Raw genomic sequence first — 19554 nt, 5'->3', positions numbered from 1 at the left:
TAATAGAAAATAGGAGTGTTTCCTGTGCGTGGAGACACCTGCATGTAGACATCTCGATTTGCAAGCAGAGTCCCAGCCGACAGGACAGACCTATGAGTACTCCCCACTGTCAGGACAGTGCATCACAAAGATGGACAAGTCTGTAACCTGCTCCCCAGCAAGGCTGTAGCATGGTCAGCAGCTGCGTTCGCACCTCTGACCAGGGCATCAGCCCATTGCAAAGGTGCAGCTCTCTGCCAGCATCCAGATTCTTCACTGATTGTGCCCTCAGCTTCTGCATTTGCCTTCCAGGCTGCCTTGGTTGCCTTCCTTTCTGTGTCATCTTCTGACAGGCTGCTCGCTACATTTCTAACAGCCTGGCGACAGCATCCAGCAAGGCTCTTCAAGCTCATTGCTATATTCTTCTACAGTTTTGCCTTTCCAGGCATTTCAAGGCTGATACTCTTCTGCACTGACAGCACAGAGGAGGAGAGACAGCCTTTGCAAGCCCATGGCCACTACTGATGAGGGGACCATGGGACTGCAAGTGAGATATTTGTTGTTTAAATAGCAGTGCCCTGACTTCTGATGGTGGGTTTATTCTGAAAACCAAAGCTTTCCAGCCTTACATGTCCCCAGCCTTTCTGTCTCCAAGATTCAATGAATTATCCAGTCTTTGAAATGAGGCAACTTCATAGCTTTTTAATTCAAGCTAAGTCCTTTTTTTTTTTTTCCTTTTTTTCTTATTTATCATTAGCAGAAAGACCTGATAGAGTAATTGCAAATTTTAGAAAGTTTTAAAATTTACTGGAGATAGATTGACGGTCTGTTCACGGGAGAGGAAAACAGTCGTTCTGCACTGCAGCAGGAAAGCAACCTCTGGGTTGAGATTGCAGCATTTCTATCAACATATGCTATCGGTGGCTGATCACAAGGGCACCACCATTTTGCCCTCCTCAGTCACACCATTTTTGGTGATGATTAGAAGAACCAGATGTTTTTGTGGCATCTTGAGGTCAGATATCAAAGTGCAGAAAGAAGAGCCTGCTGTCCAGTAGGGTGGGGTGCATGCACCTCGCCCAGCGTCTTTGTCATTCCCTTTGGCACATTCTGGTTTTATTGACCCAATTCTCTCTGTGCCACTTTTGTTATCATTTCTGGTGCATGCAGAACTGAGGTTTGTTGTCCTGAAGCAGCAGGGCTTGACCGTTTCAGAGAGGAGGCGATGCTTTGTGGTGTGGGTAGAGATATCACAAGCCTCACAGACAGCTCACAGTCCTCTTCAGTAGAAATATCAGGGCATCTTCTAGGAAGCAGGTTCCCAGTCTCTTCAGTCCTCATGGACAGCCCAGCATCACATCTTTCATTGGTAGTACCTGACTGAGCACCTTTGCCAAGCCCTTAAGGATGGCATTAAGGCAAAATAGTGTCACTTCTGCCACTTTGAAAGACTTTGCTCAGTAAGCGAGGAAGCAGCTGTGAGGGAAAGCACAAAGGCAGAATGAGATACTGAGTACCATCTGTGGCCTGCATGGTGAAAGCCTGCCCTGTCCTACGAGATGGGGGCAAGAGGAGGCACCAGAGGATCAAGAGCTGAGTAGAAACCCCAGTCCTTTCTGGGGCTGCAACTGATGCTGTCAGGGCTTGTGCTAATGCTGCCAGGATGCTGCAACTTCAGGCCATGCAAATCCCTGAGCTCAGTGCCATCAAGCATTTGCATTTTTTCCCAGTGTGGCAAAGGCTTAAGAGGTTTTTGGCATGCCCATGGTCTTCTGAGAGCTTAAGTGTGCCTAAGATTTGGCAGTGGGAGGGTGTCGGGAGGGGAGTCAGATGTGCCTGTTTTCACCTTGGCACTAGAAGCCCCTTGAATTCATCCCCTGGCTGCTCAGTCCAGCAGTTTCCTGTGTTTCCCCACTGTGCCTGTAGCTAAAGCAAATCTCAGATACATCAATGGCGACTGTCGTGGTTTAACCCCAGCTGGCAACTAAGCACAACACAGGTGCTCACTCACTCCCTGTGGTAGGATGGGGGAGAGAATCAGAGGAGTAAAAGTGAGAAAACTCGTGGGTTGGGATAAAGACAGTTTAATAAGTAAAGCAAAAGCCACGCATGCAAGCAAAGCAAAACAAGGAATTCATCCACTACTTACCAGCAGCAGACAGGTGTTCAGCCATCTCCAGGAGAGCAGGGCTCCATCATGTGTAACAGTTACTTGGGAAGACAAAACACCATCACTCCGAACATCCACCCCTTCTTCTTCTTCCCCCAGCTTTATATGCTGAGCATGAGGTCATACGGTATGGAATACCCCTTTGGTCAGTTGGGGTCAGCTGTCCGAGCTGTGTCCCCTCTCAGCTTCTTGTGCACCCCCAGCCTACTTCCTGCTGGGGCAGTGTGAGGAGCAGAAAAGGCCTTGACTCTCTGTAAGCACTGCTCAGCAACAACTAAAACATCCTGGTATTATCAACAATGTTTTCAGTACAAATCCAAAACATAGCCCTATACTAGCTACTATGAAGAAAATTAACTCTACCCCAGCCAAAACCAGTACAGGGACTCACACGATACAAGGGCAAGCAGCAGATGAAGAAGGGAGATGGATGCATGTGTCTATCACTAGCAGCAGCCATCTTTGAAATGGGTTCACACCAGCCTGTGCCTTGCAGTGCACAATCCTTGCCCAGAGTGCATGCATACAACAGAGGGTCCTGCCTTATTAAAAATGCTAACCTGCATCAATTAACTCTTCTAGTGCCTGTTCCCTGTACACCTATAATTGTCAGCTAAGACAACATATAACAGCTTGATATCAGGCTCTCAACAGATCCCTGAGCTGAGCCAAGACAGAAATAGTCTTTTCTGCCACATCCCTTCGACTCTAATCCCCATGTGCTTAATCCACACTGGTACCACGGAAGGTCTACGCAAGGCATGAACAGTACTGTAGGGACTGATGGGAGTTGGGAGACTGCAAGATATTATAAATCAGTGCAGAATTGGTGAACTACAAAATCACCAAAGGAGCCAGCCAGTTAAACCTGACCCACATGCCAGAGACTCAGGTCTTGAGATGGTGGATTACTGCTCTGTCTCCTAGGGAATAAATCTCTTACAAGACAAAGGGCTGGCTGTCACTGGATGATGCAGAACCATGCTGCCTGGCAGGGGACTGCAAAGTTCTATTACAAATGATGGGCATGGGGTTTTCTGATGGGAATTTGCTCTCAAAAGCATGAACAAAAAAAAATCCAAACAAATCCACTGCTGTGCGCATAGCTCCAGAGAGGACCAGGAACCTCTTCAAAGAAGGAATTTTGCAGTCATGAAGATCCAGGGATGGCATCAGTCAGGTGGAAAATATACCAAGGGAGGTCTCAAGCAAGGGCCAGCTGAAAATCCTTGTTGCGCCTTGCACAGATTCCATCTGCTCTGGCAAACTGCCAGAGAGCAGAGAGTGAGAACAGCCAGAGCTGAGCACAGCATGTCAAATCAGCAACAGGGGAATTGATAAACCCCATAATAATGGACAAATTAGCCAGTACTTTGAACAATTATGATATAACAGGGGAGAACCAAGTGCCTTCAGAGGACAACATCATAACTCACAGTTATAACAACATTATCAGCAGTAGGGTTATTATGGGCAGAAAGGGTTGATTGGGCTAGGGAGCTTATGTCCTGGGATTATGTGGAGGCTAGACACACATCCAGCTGCGTGTAGTAGATCTAGAAGGATCTTCCACTGGAGCAAGTACCATTTTCCCAGAAGCAATGAAGGTGTTTCTGACTGAGATGACACTTGAGGGATCCAAAAGGTATAATGGCAATGCCCAATTACTCCTTTAACTCATGGCAAGGTCCCTGTAGCTGCTGGCTGCTCCCCCACTCTGGCCTCATGCGCTCCTCCTTGACCTTGTTAGGTGGCAAGCCCTTATCTCATCTCAGATGAATTTGTAGCATGAGAACCTCTAGGTCTGCCAACTGCTCTGGGATCCCAAGAGTTTGCAGGCAGTTCCTGTCTGCTTTGTCCTCCAGGAATATGAAGGTGCTCTGAGCACACTCATCACTTCCAAGGCATTAACAGTTTCTTGGAAACAGACAGTTTTGGTCACAATGGATTAAAAGGACAAAGTCTGACAGCAACATGGGCTGCAGCACCTCCTTCAGAGACTCTGACACCATACTCAGTCATCAAAAATTAAATCAGAGCACTTCTCAAAAGACAGTGAACTCTTCTCTCCAGATGATGGAGCACTCACTCAATCCGTAAGATCATTCTTCAAGTAGCTCATTAGCTTCCCTGGTAAAGCTATGGACCTTTTTGCCAATCTTCCTTCAGCTTCCAGCTGTTAAAGTGGGATGGTGTCTCCATTGCAGCCAGCACCCATCAAAAAGCACTTCTGGCCAGAGAGAGTCTGATTCTGGCTTCACTGAGAGTATGAGATAGCAGCATTTTGCATACATGATTGGCACCTGAAACAGAACTCTCCTGAAAGTTTGCTGGAAAAAAATTATTGCATAGCAGCTGGAGTTTCTGAAGTGAGTTGTTAGTGTATGGGATCTCACCATCTCATCCATCTGTATCACTCTCACAGGGAAACTGGAGATTAGTGCAACTTCACCAAAAGTTTCTTCCTAATGTGCTGTGTAACCCCTTTTATGTCTGTACAAGGCATCGATCTGAAAGGGATGGAGCACAAGAAAAGCCTCACAGGAGCAGGAGGCACAGCTGTCTCCAACATCGCTCCTCTCTTGGTATAAAAATGCCTCTAATCCAGAGAAAATGAAGCGAAGGGAGCTCACCTCTCTCAGCCCTTTCAGTGCCCAGGATCAGAGGGGCTCCCCAAGGACCCAAAGAGTAGCTAGTGCTTAATTTAGAAACACCTGGAGGGATAAGACTTATTTATCCTGGTCAGCACATGAACTTTAACTGCTAAAAGCTAATAGACATAAGAACAGATTTCAAAGTGTCAAAGAAAAGATACCTGATCACAGAGCATTCACAAATGCAGTCATTTTTCAGAGATCTGACATAAAACAGAAAAACAAAGGTTATTTTTAGGCAAAAGGATCTCTTCTTTCTCCACCGTCTCTGTCAGAAAAGACTCAAGGGCGGAGTTTGAAGAATTTCTTGTGTAGGGAAAAGATATTTCTGGCCTAAACTGCTGCCAGTATTGCAAAGCAATGAAACGACGGTAATTTACAGATACTTACTAAGAAGTTAGATCTTGTTTCTTCAAGCTTTTTCCAGTGTACTGGTTTTGGCTGGGACAGAGTTAATTTTCTTCACAGTGGCTGGTATGGTGCTGTGTTTTGGATTTGTGACCAAAACAGTGGTGATAACACAGGGATGTTTTAGTTACTGCTGAATAGTCTATTTCTGATTTGGAGTTGGAATGAAAGGTAATGTTGTCATAGCAGATACTGGCAAGCTACATCCCAGCCCATGAGCAATGTGATGGAATTTCCTGGCAACTTGACGTATGAAAAGTCATCTTTTCTGGTATCTTTGAAAGGTATCAGATGGAATTCTAATGTCTGAACAATCCTGCACCATCAGTGCATCCCTTCTTCCCAGGCTCAACTTCACTCCTGACTTTATCTCCTCCCCACAAGCAGTGCAGGGGGATAGGGAATGTGGGCGGGGGGGGGAGGTTCATAACGGATTGTCTCTGCCACTCCTTCCTCCTCACGGTCTGATGCTGCTCCAGCATGGGATCCCACCCACAGGAGGCAGCCCTTCACAAACTTCTCCAATGTGGGTCCTTCCCATGGGCTGCAGTTCTTCACAAACTGCTCCAGGTTGGGTCCTTTCCATGGAGTAGAGTCCTTCAGGAACGGACTGCTCCAGCATGGGTCCCCCGTGGGGCCACAGGTCCTGCCACAAAAACCTGCTGCAGTGTGGGCTCCTCTCCATGGGGCTGCAGGTCCTGCCAGGAGCCTGCTGCAGCACAGGCTCTCCACAGGGTCACAGCCTCCTTTGGGTGCATCCATATACTCTGGCGTGGGGTCCCCCACAGGCTGCAGGGTGCATGTCTGCTCCACCGTGGACCTGCCTGGGCTGCAGGGGGACAGCCTGCGTCACCATGGTCCTCACCACAGGCTGCAAGGGAATCTCTGCTCCGGTGCCTGGAGCACGTCCTCCCCTTCTTCTTCACTGACCTTGGTGTCTGCAGAGTTGTTTCTCTCACATATTCTCACTCCTCTCTTTCGGCTGCTGTTGCACAGCAGGGTTTTTTTCCCCTTCTTAACTATGTTATCATATCAACATCAGTGATCAGCTCAGCTTTGGCCAGTGGTCTTGGAGCTGGCTAGAATTGACTCCATCCAACATGGGGGCAGCTTCTGGCATCTTCTCACAAAAGTCACCCCTGCAGCTCTCCCACTACCAAAACCTTGCCACATAAAGCCAATACATGGGCTTATTAATAACTCTGTAAAATTCTATGGCTTGTTTTATACTTGTGGCCAGACCACATGATCTTGTGTTTAATACCTGGTGTCTCTGCAGGCACTCAGCTCATCACCAGTGCTGGAAGGCAGTAATTTGGCTTTTACAACAGGGTCATTTTCCTGCATTTGTCCACCTTCCTCTGGAGTTCTTCATTCTGTTGCCAGAGTCCAGATGTCACAGGTGCAGCAGTGTCTGCCAGTGCCTAGAAAAATCCACCTGTTTTTCTTAAAGACCTTTTGGAGAGCTTCAGTCTCCCAGCCATTCACCACCTAGCATTTAATACAAGTTGAATATCCTCAGGATGCATCATTGCAACATCCCTTACTACTGGAATTGCCAAAGCAATGGAGAGTCCCTTGAACAGAGATGCGACAGGTTTGAACTGATAAGTGATTGCTTTCTTCTTCTCTTGCAGTTGCAGGAGATTGTCACCTAAGGAACATGATAGCAAGGCAGGGCTGATAACAGTGCCAGCTGGTTGATGATCCAGGCAGGCAGCCCCTGAAGACTAGGGTGGGATGTCCAGACAGAAACATGCTTCAATTTCTCTTCTCAGACTGAGACATCCCAGATAAAGCCCTTATCTGGCCGTTTCTCAAATCAATATGATGCTTCAGTCTCATTCTCAGAGCACTGCAGGGGCAAGCATCTAGGGAATAGTTTTATCACATCATTCGCTACAGCCAGAGAAAGCTGGATTTTTCCACCCAAAGGTGAGTTTGGTAGGTACAATCATGTCCCAGTTGCATGTTGTCACTGCCAGGTTTTAGCTTTGTGGTGTGCCACCACTCCAGGTAGGCTAAGGATGTCGGCCTGGGGATGCCTGCAAGGGGGATGCATCCGAGCAAAGGTAAAAATGCCCTGGGCACTCTCCTGGCTGCTGTGGGGTCCGGTGGAGCCCTCAAATATTACACTGCGTTTTTTCCCTCTCCACCCAGAGACCTGAAAGCATATTTACAAACGGTCCGGCGCCTTTTCTGCCTGCCTTTGGACAGGAGAGGGCAGCAAAACACACCTTTTGAAGGAAGGGAAAGCAGGTAGGAAGAGCATGAGGTCTCCATTTGGGGATGTTTTGCTGTTTGCTGTGAAAAAATTAAGTCAGAATCAATTTCTGTTGCTCTTACAAGAAGGGCTTACTGCAACCAAAATGTTTGGAGCAGAGCCCCAAACCGTGAATCTGCTCCCACCAGATACTCCCAAAGGCTGGGCCTTTTAAAAGATGTGATGCAGATGATGCTCATGTTTTGGGTGCCAGAGGGAGTCCACAGCTCCCAGCCTGGCAAATACCAGTCCCCTGCTTAAAGTGCAGCCTTGTGCTTCCATCTCCACTAGTAAATTAAGGAGTGTCAGATGTTCCTTGGCACAGGAACTCTGACATCCTCAGTACTACATCATTTGAACAATTTCCAACATGTTTTTGGCCATGCCGTGCCATGCAAGCCAGCTCTATCTCAATTAATTTCCAGGCACAGGGGAGGGACTATTCCCAAGAGGCTCTGGTTGGGGACATCCTACTCTGAAGAGAGTTTAATGGCGTAGATACAAACCCCACCATGAGAGTTTAGCCTCCATACCTGAGAGTGGTCCCAGGCATGTTTAATTTTCTAATACAGATGTGCTAATCCTGCTGTATCCCAGCACCCATCCTCAGGACCATTGTGATTCCCAGTCTGCATAGAGCCAAATTCAGCGCTTCAATGCCTCTTGCCACCCCTCCTGTAGGGATGCAGAAACTCTGCTGACGCTCATCACTAGGGCTGTCAAGCCCACTGCTGAGAGTCATCTATCCAAATTTAGACAACCGCAAAGTAGATGTCTCCAATGAGCTCATCAGTTTTTGGTCCCTTTACAGCCAGTGGCAAGAAACAGGAATGACTCACACAGCAGCAGACACCTGTCCCAGCATGAGCTGACTCAGCTTCAGGAGGTGCCCCTTCCTCTCCACCGCCCTGCATGGCTCAGACACTGATCTCCAAGGTTTGGATGCTGAAATTCAAGCAGATGTATCCCATTCCCCGAAGCAACATGTCCCAGGATTGCTCACTGTTCTAATCCCTTCTGTGGAGTCTCAGGGACAGTCCTACAGACAGCCCATTGACCCCATAACCAGGGCTTAATTTGCCCTCTGTGACCCGCCTGGATGAGCTTCCCCAATCACACCCCCTGTATTTGTGCATAAACCTCAATTTCTCAAGACAGGCTAAAAACTAAGGAGAAAATATAACAACCGGAAAGTTCAACTAAAAGTACTACAAAACCTTTCTTAGTTGGTGCAGCTGAAAATAGAGTTGCTTGCACACAGAGGCTGCTCGTGGTTTAAAAAAAAAAAAAGAAAAAAGAAAAAAAAAAAACCTCTTAACTGCCTTGAATGTATTTGTATTTATAGCTGAGAAAACACTGCTTCCCTTGCCGAAAGCCTGTGTAAACGCAACCATTTGCTCAGTATGTGTGATGGAGAAGCGCGAACCCACCAGGTGGCTGCAGCGTTGCCAGCACATAGAGTTCATTCAACTTTCCGCATTCCTCCTGGGATTTCTGCAAGTGGGCAAGATGCAGAGCTGAGCAGCCGCAAAGGCGGGCGGGTTGTATCCAACCCTACAGGGGACAGTGCTCAAAACAGAGAGGAGCCCACAGATGGACTTTCAAATCCAGGGAAAAGCCAGCCTGAGGCACAGAGGTGGTTGGAAATTCATGAATGAGGCCAGATCTCCTCTGCTTTTAGACTGAAGTCAAGCTGATGACTGCAGCTGATCTCTGGATAGAGATCCGTATCATCCTGCCAGCACAAAAAGGCCAGATTTTCAGATCTGCAGATGAAAATTACAGTTAGAGCTGAGACCACGCTCATCTGAGTGCTCTGGTGTTTGTAGGTAAGTGCTAGCTCTTTCAGTGTTATTGTTGTTGTCATTTTATCAGCTTGCTGCAATCTGCCTTTTTTCTATATTTGACTGTTTATAATTAGCCTGCTGGGTTTGCTACTCTCTCAATTTCATTATTTGCCTCCTGACAGTTTTGGAGATGGCTCCATTTTAAATATATACTGTGCTTTAAGAAAAGAAACTCTTCTCCAGCTCTCTTTGAAGCTCAGCACTCTGGGGAGAATGCCAGTAGACAGGCTTTTGGCTCAAAGAATATGTGTAATAAGGGACAATTAGGTGGCAGCAAACATTTAATTATCAAATGTATTTGTGCTTCTTACACTGCCTGAAGTTAAGCAGGTGCCTTATACACAGGATCCTTCAAATATCAAATGTGAAAAACGTTTCAGAGCAAAACCAAATGAGCTGATGAATACATTTAGGCTATAAATTAGGCAGAGGTTTTTAGCAAAAGCCTGGAACAGGCTTCATATTGCATTAGCATCTTCAGGGACACTGGTTCATAGGTTAACACGGGAGACTCCGCACCCTGTCCTGTGGTAGAGAGGACCAGCTCCTACCTGTACCATGTTTGGGAAATGCCCCTGTCAGATGCCACTGACCTCAAGATACCAGGGTCCTGCTCGTACCAGTGGGGTTGCCCAAACCCACTTCACTTCAGTGGAGTGGATTGGCTGAGGCTGAAGCCACCAGACGTGTCTTACCTTGTCCTAGTCATCAATGCCGCTCACTATCTCTCACTGGACAGTGGAAAACACGCCAATTCCTGACACCCCTAAACTTCTTTCAGCTGTAAAGAGCCACAGGTTCTACTGACTTCAGCTTGATGTGTAGGGTGGGATCAAACCTGGTGGGGAAGCTCTGAGCAAATCCCCTGCAATCCTTTCAAAGCCAGTGGGAAAGCGAGCTTGTTAAGTGCTGTTCATCTGTTGGACATTTCCCTGAACTGTCTGACCTTCTCTGCTGATGGGAGAAATCCCAGCGCCTGGATGGAGAGAAGCAAGCCTTTGCCATCATGTGCCACAGATCCACCCCATGTTTTTCAGAGACAAGGCTGACATTGCTCCCAGGGACAAGCCGAGAATGAAACTGATGTATTCCAGGAAAACATAGACACGTTCCTGGATACAAAGCAGGAAACAGATTTACAAAACTCCTTGCAGCTCCATTGCATGCCAAGTCTTGTACACCTCACCACCAAAAAGAGAGGTCAGGCAGACCCCTTGCAGAGGGGCCACAGCTCCTGAGCCTGCAATACTGAAGGCGAGCAGGATTCTTCCTGAAAGCTTTGCCAAGTGCTAGGTAGGAATCCTCTGCCAAAAAAGGGGGGCTTCTCCCATTCTCCACCCTCTGTTCTCCCACTCAGCTCTGCTACTCCAGACTCTACCAGAAATGACCATCTGCACTTGGGCCAGTCCAGCTTTGTGAAACATTTGAAAGAAAAAAAAGGGTTGACTTAGACTGAGAGCTGTTAAGGTTACTTCTTAAAACAATTTCCCATACATTTTTGTAGTTCATCTGGGAACTTCTGTTCCTGCATCTTGCAAGGAACAGCACATCCCCTGGACAGAGGGACAGGCATTGCACTTGCACACCCAGCCTCATAAATCTACACTGGCTCTCACTGCTTCATACTTTAGGAGCTCTGTGTCCCTTTCTGCACTTTCTTTTTCCAGTCTCAGGATGGAGATGTATTTCTTGTGCTCCAGCTCAAGCCAATGGTCTCCTCACTCCTTGCAAAACAGTCCCTATGCCTGGGAACCCCAGCTATTTTGACTTGTCCCCCCTTCTCTGATTCTGCCTCCTTCATCATTTCAAGCACAAAACCTGGCCTGAGTACCCCAACATGGGTGGCATGTGTCAGGGACTGCCTGGTGTGTGCTACCTCCCTGGAGTTCTCCTGCTGCTGTTTCATAGATGTCAAAGCTGGAGGCCTCTTTCCAACATCAGGTCTCCCGTGCATTGCAAGCCAGCAAATTGAATCACATCCAGATCTTGTGCCATCTGGAGGCAGAGCAAGGGTTTTTTGCTTTTTGGGTTTTTTGGGTTGGTGGTTTTTTTTTTTTCTTCATTGTCAACTTGGGCTTTAAAAATCCCACCGTGGCAGGAAACACTCACTTACCTCTCTTCTGATGGAGCATGGCTGCTTCTTCCAATGCCTGATCTCCTCTTCAACTTTCCAAACCTCCTTCCCAGGCAGATTCTCTTCACCCACCTCCTAGGAAAAAAATAAACACAAGCCCCTGCCTCACAGGCGGTCTCAAACCTTGCTTTTCAGACAGAGGTCCAAGTTGTCTGAGGTACTAAAGCCAAAATGGGCTCCTGTTCCCATGGTGCTTCCCTTGGTGCTGTGCACACAGCAAGGTCTGTCCTCTGCCTGCTTTCTGCTGATTCAGATACACAGTTCCCAGAGAGCAAAATCCCTTGGAGACGGTGCACAAGGGACACTTGCTCGTGGCTGGAGAGTGCAGCTAAAGCAAGCGTTAATTCCACTTACAGGATGAAATTGGCAGGAGAGCAACTGAATTTTCCGTCCAGCTCTAAAGTGCTCTCAAAGTGATCTAATTTATCACTGCGGCAGCAGCAGCAGCCATTCAAATGCTCTCCCAGCTCTCTGGCTTTGCAATCAGGTGACTTCATGTTAGCAGATGGGTCCAAGTTCTTTGTCTGCCTCCAGTTCTTGGGTCCTCACCAGATCTTGCAGTTGCCCTTTCAGCCCTCTGCTGTGCCGCTGCACCGTGGGTGGCTCTGACAGGCATAGACTCTGGGCTTCATGGTTCAAACCACCACGCCTGCTTAGAGGAGACTTCTGTCTGCCCAGGGCGTGTGGCTGTGGGTTTGATCTTCAAGGAGCAAATGGCACTGGTAGGCTGTGGTGGGCTGTGCTTCTTTTCCTGTGCCGTGGTGAGAGAGGAGCGGAGACGAGCAAGGGATCTGCCTCTTTCCTTGAAGCAATATTCATATGTAGAGTCCCTGTCTCAGTCCTTGAGAGCAGGCAAATCTCATAGTAGGAGAGATGGGTCTGTCCAGGATGTGCCATGTGCTATACTGCATACAAGAGAGCAGAGACTTCAGGGCACCTGTGGATACAAACAGGGCACGTGAGGTTGGAAGAGGGGATGTAGAAGTGTAGGATAGGGAGGGTGCGGGGACAAGCACTGCGTGAGGAAGAGGGAGGAGGATTTGAACACTGAAGGTTGGGCTTTTTTGTGAATAGTGCATGGACCAAATATCTCAGTCTTTGTCCCTGGGACTCTGCTGACATCGCTCGCACACCCTTCAGTGGGAGCAACTGTTCACTAAGTCTAGGTTGGAGTAGAATTTAGCTTGTATAATTTTAGGTGTGGTTCAGCTGATCAGATGGATGTGTCTGACTACCAAGTGAGATGGCTCAACAGGTCCCAGTGACTGAGACCCCGCACCCTTGGATATACCTTCATTTAGACATGCAGAGCTAGATTCAGTCGCCGAAACGTCAGCAGCTAGCCTCACTCCAAATGCCTAAGAGTACCTGAGACATCCCCACCACGACAGAAGCTGGACGTCTGAGCTGCACCATTCTCTCTGCTTCTGCCAGACTCCTGCTATCCAATTTACACTGCGAGCTCAGAGGAACACACAGCCGATAGACAGAACAGGATAGTCCCTCCCACGCTCACAGGGGACACCAGCAAAATGTATCCACCGCGTCCACATAACCTCAGGGCTCTCTGAGTTATGGAGTGAGGATGTGCTGCAAATCCAGTGCATAATTTCCAGCTTTCATCTTGAGTTTTCTCATTGTTACCCATATTTCTTCTTTCATCATTTGTGAAGGCAAATAAATGCAAAAAAAAAAAAAATGGAGAGACGGATGAGCATTTGGGAGCAGAAACCACCAGTGTGTCAATGCCTGTCTTAGGAAAAAGGCAACTGGAAGAGATACAGAAGGATGATAAGATGCATGCAGACCAAGGGACACATGGCTCTGACTGGAGTCACTGGGGTCCAGGGTACCTCATCAACCCTCCCCATCCTCTGAACAACCTCCAACACACACACAGTTTCTTACCCAGAAGTAAGCCTGAGTGTGATTGAAATAACAGCATCCCTACAGCTCAAGTGGCAACCGGCTTTTCCTGAGCATTGAGCTCAGAAAAAGGATGAGACACAGAGACTACAGCCCTCTGGAGAAGTCTCAAGAAGAACCAATCAGTGCTTCTGCCAGAAGTTACAGCAGAGATGAAGCTCCAGCACAGCCATTCTGCTCACACACAGACCACTGAAAACCAATGTAAGTTTAACCATTGGATCTACGCAGAGCCCAAGACCAAATGCTGTAAGCCATCACTATCTTCCTAACTAGCAGGTAGGACGTGGTTACCAATGTGGGGCTCACACAACCTAACATCAATCATCAACAGAGCAGATGTGCACATCTGGCCCCAGTGCTGGGGTCCCTTCATTGTATTGCACTTCACCGTGAGATGGCAGGACTCAACGCCCCCTGCATATCTCTGCTGACTGGCGCAGATGTGCAGGGCACAGATGGGGATGCCTCTTCAGTGGACGACTGTTAGCAGAGACATAAACCCACTCTTTCTGCATGCTCCATCACCTTGAGCTGTGTACACAACACCTGGAAGTCATCTATGCAAAGATAAGCCTAACTTAATCATCAGCCAGAGCTTTAGCGTAATTATGAGCTGTTTAAGCCTTAGGTTCAGGTTTCAGTAATGGCTTTTCAGGGAACTAACAGTATATAACAACATGACTAATGATGCACTGTACTTAGAATATGCAAAGGACCTCATTTTGGGTAGCTACCTACAGCATCTTTTGACGATAAGAACCTGTGTGACTGGGTATCTTCTACTAAGAGGACAGTATGTCTCTTATTTGTGTACCAAAAGTTTCAATTTAGCCTACCTCAGAAGAGACCCAAAGGAAGAAGAACATTTTGCTGCCTGCAGGAAACCAAGTACCACCCTTTCGCACTGGTATGAGACATAAGCTTGGTGTGTGGGCAGCTCTGCATTTACCAAAGGCCAGGCATGCTGATAAAACACCTGAGAACAGGCCCCGTGCTTGGAGAGAAACGTCTTTTAGAGCAGTTTCTGACACGCATGTAACTCCCTCAAACAGCATCTTGTGCCCTCTGGACACATGGGCCAAAACTCCCAGTCTAATTTCTCCTCTGACGAGAAATAGATAGAGAGGGAGACACTGCTGTGATAAATCACCGCCTCAGTGAGGTCTCTGTCACTGCCACACATCATGTCCTCATAAGCAAACTAAAGGAACAAGATCCAGCCAAAGGCAACACCATTTTATGAGGTCTTCTGGATGCTTGTAACAAGGTTAACCTGTCAGGGTAAGTTCAGTGGCATCAGCTCTGCTCTTCTGTTAAGATCCGTGACATGAACTGCAGCTGCTCCACAGAGATTAACAGAAATATAAGAAATATGGCATCTCCCTCAGGAATGCAAGAAATAGCTCTGCTGCAAGACACCAGCAAAATATCCAGAGACAATGATCAGAGACTTCTAATTATCCTAGTCTATAATAATTAATTGAAATGAGGAAGTACATATGCAATATGAAAACAAAGGGATGTATTGAGGGGGATTTACCAGGGCATCTTCCCCAGCTGTGGACGGGTACAACAGAGGAAAGTCTTCTCCCAGCTGAACCATGCCTGGGAAAGGAACAGGGAAAGAGTCCGCCTCCAGTGGGAAGAGGGGCAGGGGTGGACCAGGCTGGTGTTATTCACTCGTGACTCAGCCACACTAACAACACACAAAAACACCCACCCTAAAAAACCTCAACATGGCAAAAGCTGCGAGTCAAAGAAAAAGGTGGAGTTGTGGGGGTTTTGTTTGGAGAATCAAGGAGACAGTCTTCAGGGGATCAAAACCCACCATGAAGGAGATGAGAAGCTTGAATTTGTTTAGATGTCAGCCCCAGAGCAATGCTGAAGAAATGGACATTGAGCTGTATTTCTATGACGTGAACTAATTAAAACCCAACACGGAAGCGCAAGTGCTAAGGCAGTTTCCCTGTTTCAGAGCCCCGCAGCAGACAGAGACCACGCAGATGCCTTCTGAAGGCCACAGGCACCATATTGACATTGCACAGCCATGGCATGGGGTGCTTCCACCTGACACAAGGAAACTGGAGGAACACACACGTAGCAATGATATAAGGAGCATGCTACCATCACCAATGCCCCCATGTGAGGCCAGCTCAAAGTTACAGTGTGCGATTCAAATAAGTAACTATGACACCACAGGAGAACACTGGGAGGTGGAGGAGACAGCCAGGCAGGACCACTTTCTGTGTGTCCCATTTCTTGTGCTCTTCTCTGAGAAGTGGGGAGGCGGAGAAAAAGATGAAAGTTTTATTCAACGCATCTTGAAAGTTTGCACAAACGGAATTCTGTATTTGAACAGCTGTGGTCAAACAAAAGTGCGGGCTCAGCTCAGAAGTAACACGTGGAAATACAGAACTGAGAAATACTGTCCTTTTCTGAATCCAGTGCTCTTCTCCATCTTCTGCTTCCTCAAGCTGTTTTCTGTATTGCAGTAGCTAGGTAAGAGCTGTATGGACAGCATCTTCTCTGCACTGGTGGTTTCCAAATCTCTATTTCCTGCTAAATTGCATCATCAGTGCTTTCTTCACCTTAGATTTCTTCAATTTTTTTCCTCTTGTTTTTGCCTCTTGTCACACCTAATGTTGCTTTTACCCGTCCCCTTCAAACACCCATCTAGATTATGAGCGAAGGCAGAGATTTCCTGCTGAGCAGCAGGAGGTGGCAAGAGCATCCCAAGAACTGAGAGCGGCCCTGGTTAGCAGAGAGAGGATGGCAATTACTGTACTCTTAAGCAGAAAGAAGGTGGGCCAGGCCAGGACAGTGCCAGATGGCTGGGGCATATTTTAGCAGCGATGCATTCCTCATTCTCATCCGTGCACTGTTTGCAGCAAGAGCAGGGCATAATGAAACCCCACATGAAAGACCGTAAGAGCAGCTATGCTGGTGCAGAGGAAGACGACATGTCCTACCAGGGTTCCTGCACCTCTCACAGGGAAGAGTAAGCCATCCCCACACTACCATTCCAAGACCTGCAACAACCCATCTCCCACAAGGTGGGTGCAGCTGCTGGGCCCCTCCACAGCCTAGCGGGGTGACTCCATCCTTGCACCCCCAGACAGGGCTTAAGAAGGGGCTGGGGGGAGTCCAGCCTCCACCTCTTACTGCTGCTCTGCTACCCATCAGCCCATCTCTTCCCTTTCTGCCCCCATGCTCATTTTACTGGGCACTTCCCCCCCAGTCCCCCCTCCTTTACCAGGTTCACCCAGTTTCCACCGTCCTGTTCTGCAGCCTCCCTGTTCCTCCCACGCTCTTGTGTGCATTTCTTCCTCTCTCCTATTGCCATCTTTCCTCAGACCCTGTGTCTGTCCACAGTCCCCTTCTGCAGACAGAGAGCTGCTGCCCCACATCCCTCCTGAAATCTCCCCCCAGATGCTCACCACCATGGGGCACGTACCAGCCTTTCTCTGTGCAGAAGTAGGGGAAAGCCGAGGAAAGAGGGTCCCTTACCCTCTCGCTAGCATCTCTCTCCACCAACTACTCCTCTTTCAGCTCTGTGGCAGAGATGATCGCTGCCAGAGACCCCTGACAATTGGAAGACTTGAGCGCTGGAGCAGAAACCAGACACATTGGAGCCTTTCCTCAGGCACAAAGGTGGGACACAGAGACAAGGCTTTTTTGCCGCAACAAAGCATGGGAGAGATGCAGTGAGAGAGGGGCTGGAGCATGAGAGCTCAGAACTGGAGATTTCACTGAGGTCATCCACTAGAAACGTATTCATCTCATGGTGATTCCTCATTTATTATTACACTGAGACCTAGCAATTCACTGGGCTTACAGTAGTATCACTGGTGCTCCAGTTGCTCAGTCATGTGATGCTCAGGCAAGTGCCTTACAGAATTCATCAAATCACACTAAAGTTTTTATCATTCAAGACTGCAATTTCAACAGGAAAAGAGAATACGTGGTGGATGTCGAAGGACAACTATGCTATCATCAGAGATGAGCCGTGGAGCATACAGCCTTTGTGAAATTTTCCCACATGGTGCAGATGAGACTGGATTTATTGCGGACCTTTGCTGCCCTAAACCTTGTACAATAGCTTCGTCCTCCCAGACTAAATAAAACAGGTGCAACGCACCTTAGCTTTGATGGGGAAAGAGAGAGGTCCCCCTCTTTATTCTGGAAAAATAATGACATAAGACTGCCAAGGTCCTGGAACAGAGACACCATGCCACAATTTACACACTAAATACAATATGAACTAATGTAGAGATTGCCTTCCTGACCTCACAACAATGACTTCAAATGTCCTTATGTGTGTAAGAGGGTGCAATCATGCTTTTTATATTCACCATCACACACCATTTTTCAGCAACACCCCAATGTACAAACCCATTTTGTCTCTTTATCAACCTGCAATATTGAAGTGAAATAGGCTCCTGAGCCCAGGTGCAGGATTTGGGGCACCCCCAGGAGATGCCGGTCAGGGCCATCAAAGCCTGTTGGTGCCCTCAAGGCCCCCACACAGACACATGCTTTTCAAAAAAGGACGGTCACACATAAATGCTGCTCAAAGGAGGGACATGCATGTTTGCTGTTGCCTTTCTACATATGGCTAACGTTTTCTGCATCGTTATATCTTTTTTTTGCAATGTATTGTGAAAGCATAGCTCATCAAACATTTTACATGTAGACAATTTTCAAAAGCCCTGTCTGGCATTCACTGTAATGAAAGGCAGGATGTATCTGCTTAAACCTATTGAAACATTTAATCACAGATTGGCTCATCTGAGAAACAGTATACAAACTGGAGAAAACGTTCAGATATCTATGCCTGTGTGTATGACAGGACTGAAACTGAGGCTGCGCACGCACGCTTCATTTTGCCCCTAAATTTGTCATTTTAAACCCAGACAACTTTCATCCCTGTTCTGGGGCTGGCTACATAATCCAGACCTAGAGAAGCTTCCCAAGTCACTCTTAAATCAGGCATTTATCATGGTTCATCTGAAGCAGTTATTTTAGAAAGACACCCCAGGGAGGGATTCAGTTGGCTGTTTATAGATGCTTAAAATACAGCCACCTGCATTTCATCCAGGCACCCAAAGCTCCCTTTACTGTCAGTGGAGGTAATGGGTGCAGGTCATGTCATCCTAAAGTAGGCATCTAAAATAGCTTAAATGAATCTTAAATGAACTACATTCCCAAATGTAATTTAAAGATGCAAAAAGATAGCAAATGTATTGCTTCCTTTAGGATATGTTCTCCTGATAGATTCCTCTCCTTGTTAAATGTCTGAATCATATTGTGAGCTTGAAATTGCTTAAAATCTTTCATCCCCGAGTCTTAGTACATCTCTGCCTGTTATATTAAATATTCCTCCATTCGCATTCTTTGCTCAGTACATAAATAGTGCACACAGTCAAGTAACTTCCCAACCTTTCCCTTGCATTGCCTCCTTTCCATTTCATGCTAAATCCTACAGAGGCAACAGTGCCTGGAAGCTGTTCTGCTAATATGACATTTCTTAGCTTTTTATTTGTTTTCTTTTGAAAAAGCCAACATTGGACATGTAAAAGAAAGAGCTCTGGTCTCCACTACTGGGAAATTTTCCTAGCCACTAGCATTTGAATTGATTGGCCACCAAAAGAAAAAAAACTGCCCCAAACCTTACAGCATAGAGGCAGAAGGCTAGAGAACATCTATCTTTGTGCAGGAAAAGGATTTGATAGTGGATATGAAGCAGGAGAGGCAAAAGGGGACTTCTTGCACAAGCACAGGTCTACACTCGAAGCAAGCGTAAAGTTTTCTGTCCCATCTTGCCTCAGCATCTCCAGGCACTTTGTATGCTCATCAGTCTGGTGACACTTTCAGATTTTATGGTCTCTGCCCTTGGCTTGGTCTGGGTCAGCACTTTAAATTTCAACTCCAAGGCATGTTCATTAAGAGACAAATCATACTGTTTATTTATGACACCTGGAAACAGCTGGACTGTTCCTGTTCAAAGTTCTAAAGAGCATTTTTTTTCTCCCCCTCTCCAGGAGGATTACCACAGAGCAATACTTTCTGTAAGTTTTGATCCACACCAAAAAATTATCTGAATGGAAACCATTGTGCAGCTCTGGAGGAAGCGGACCCTGAGGTTGCTGCAAGATTAGTGATCTCAAGTC

General features: G+C 47.2%; 1 protein-coding gene across 1 annotated transcript in view; it reads left to right on the top strand.

Annotated features, from left to right (window-relative positions):
* The window catches only part of NR1I3 (nuclear receptor subfamily 1 group I member 3), a gene marked incomplete at its 5' end in the record, with an annotated part of 62784 nt that overhangs the window by 42541 nt on the left and 689 nt on the right, over positions 1–19554 (top strand). The window lies entirely within an intron of this gene.

The sequence above is a fragment of the Platalea leucorodia genome (genome assembly GCF_965183815.1).
Source record: "Platalea leucorodia genome assembly, chromosome: 24".
NCBI lineage: Eukaryota > Metazoa > Chordata > Aves > Pelecaniformes > Threskiornithidae > Platalea > Platalea leucorodia.
The sequence above is the reverse complement of the archived record's forward strand: the minus strand, read 5'-3'. Positions and strand labels throughout refer to the sequence as shown.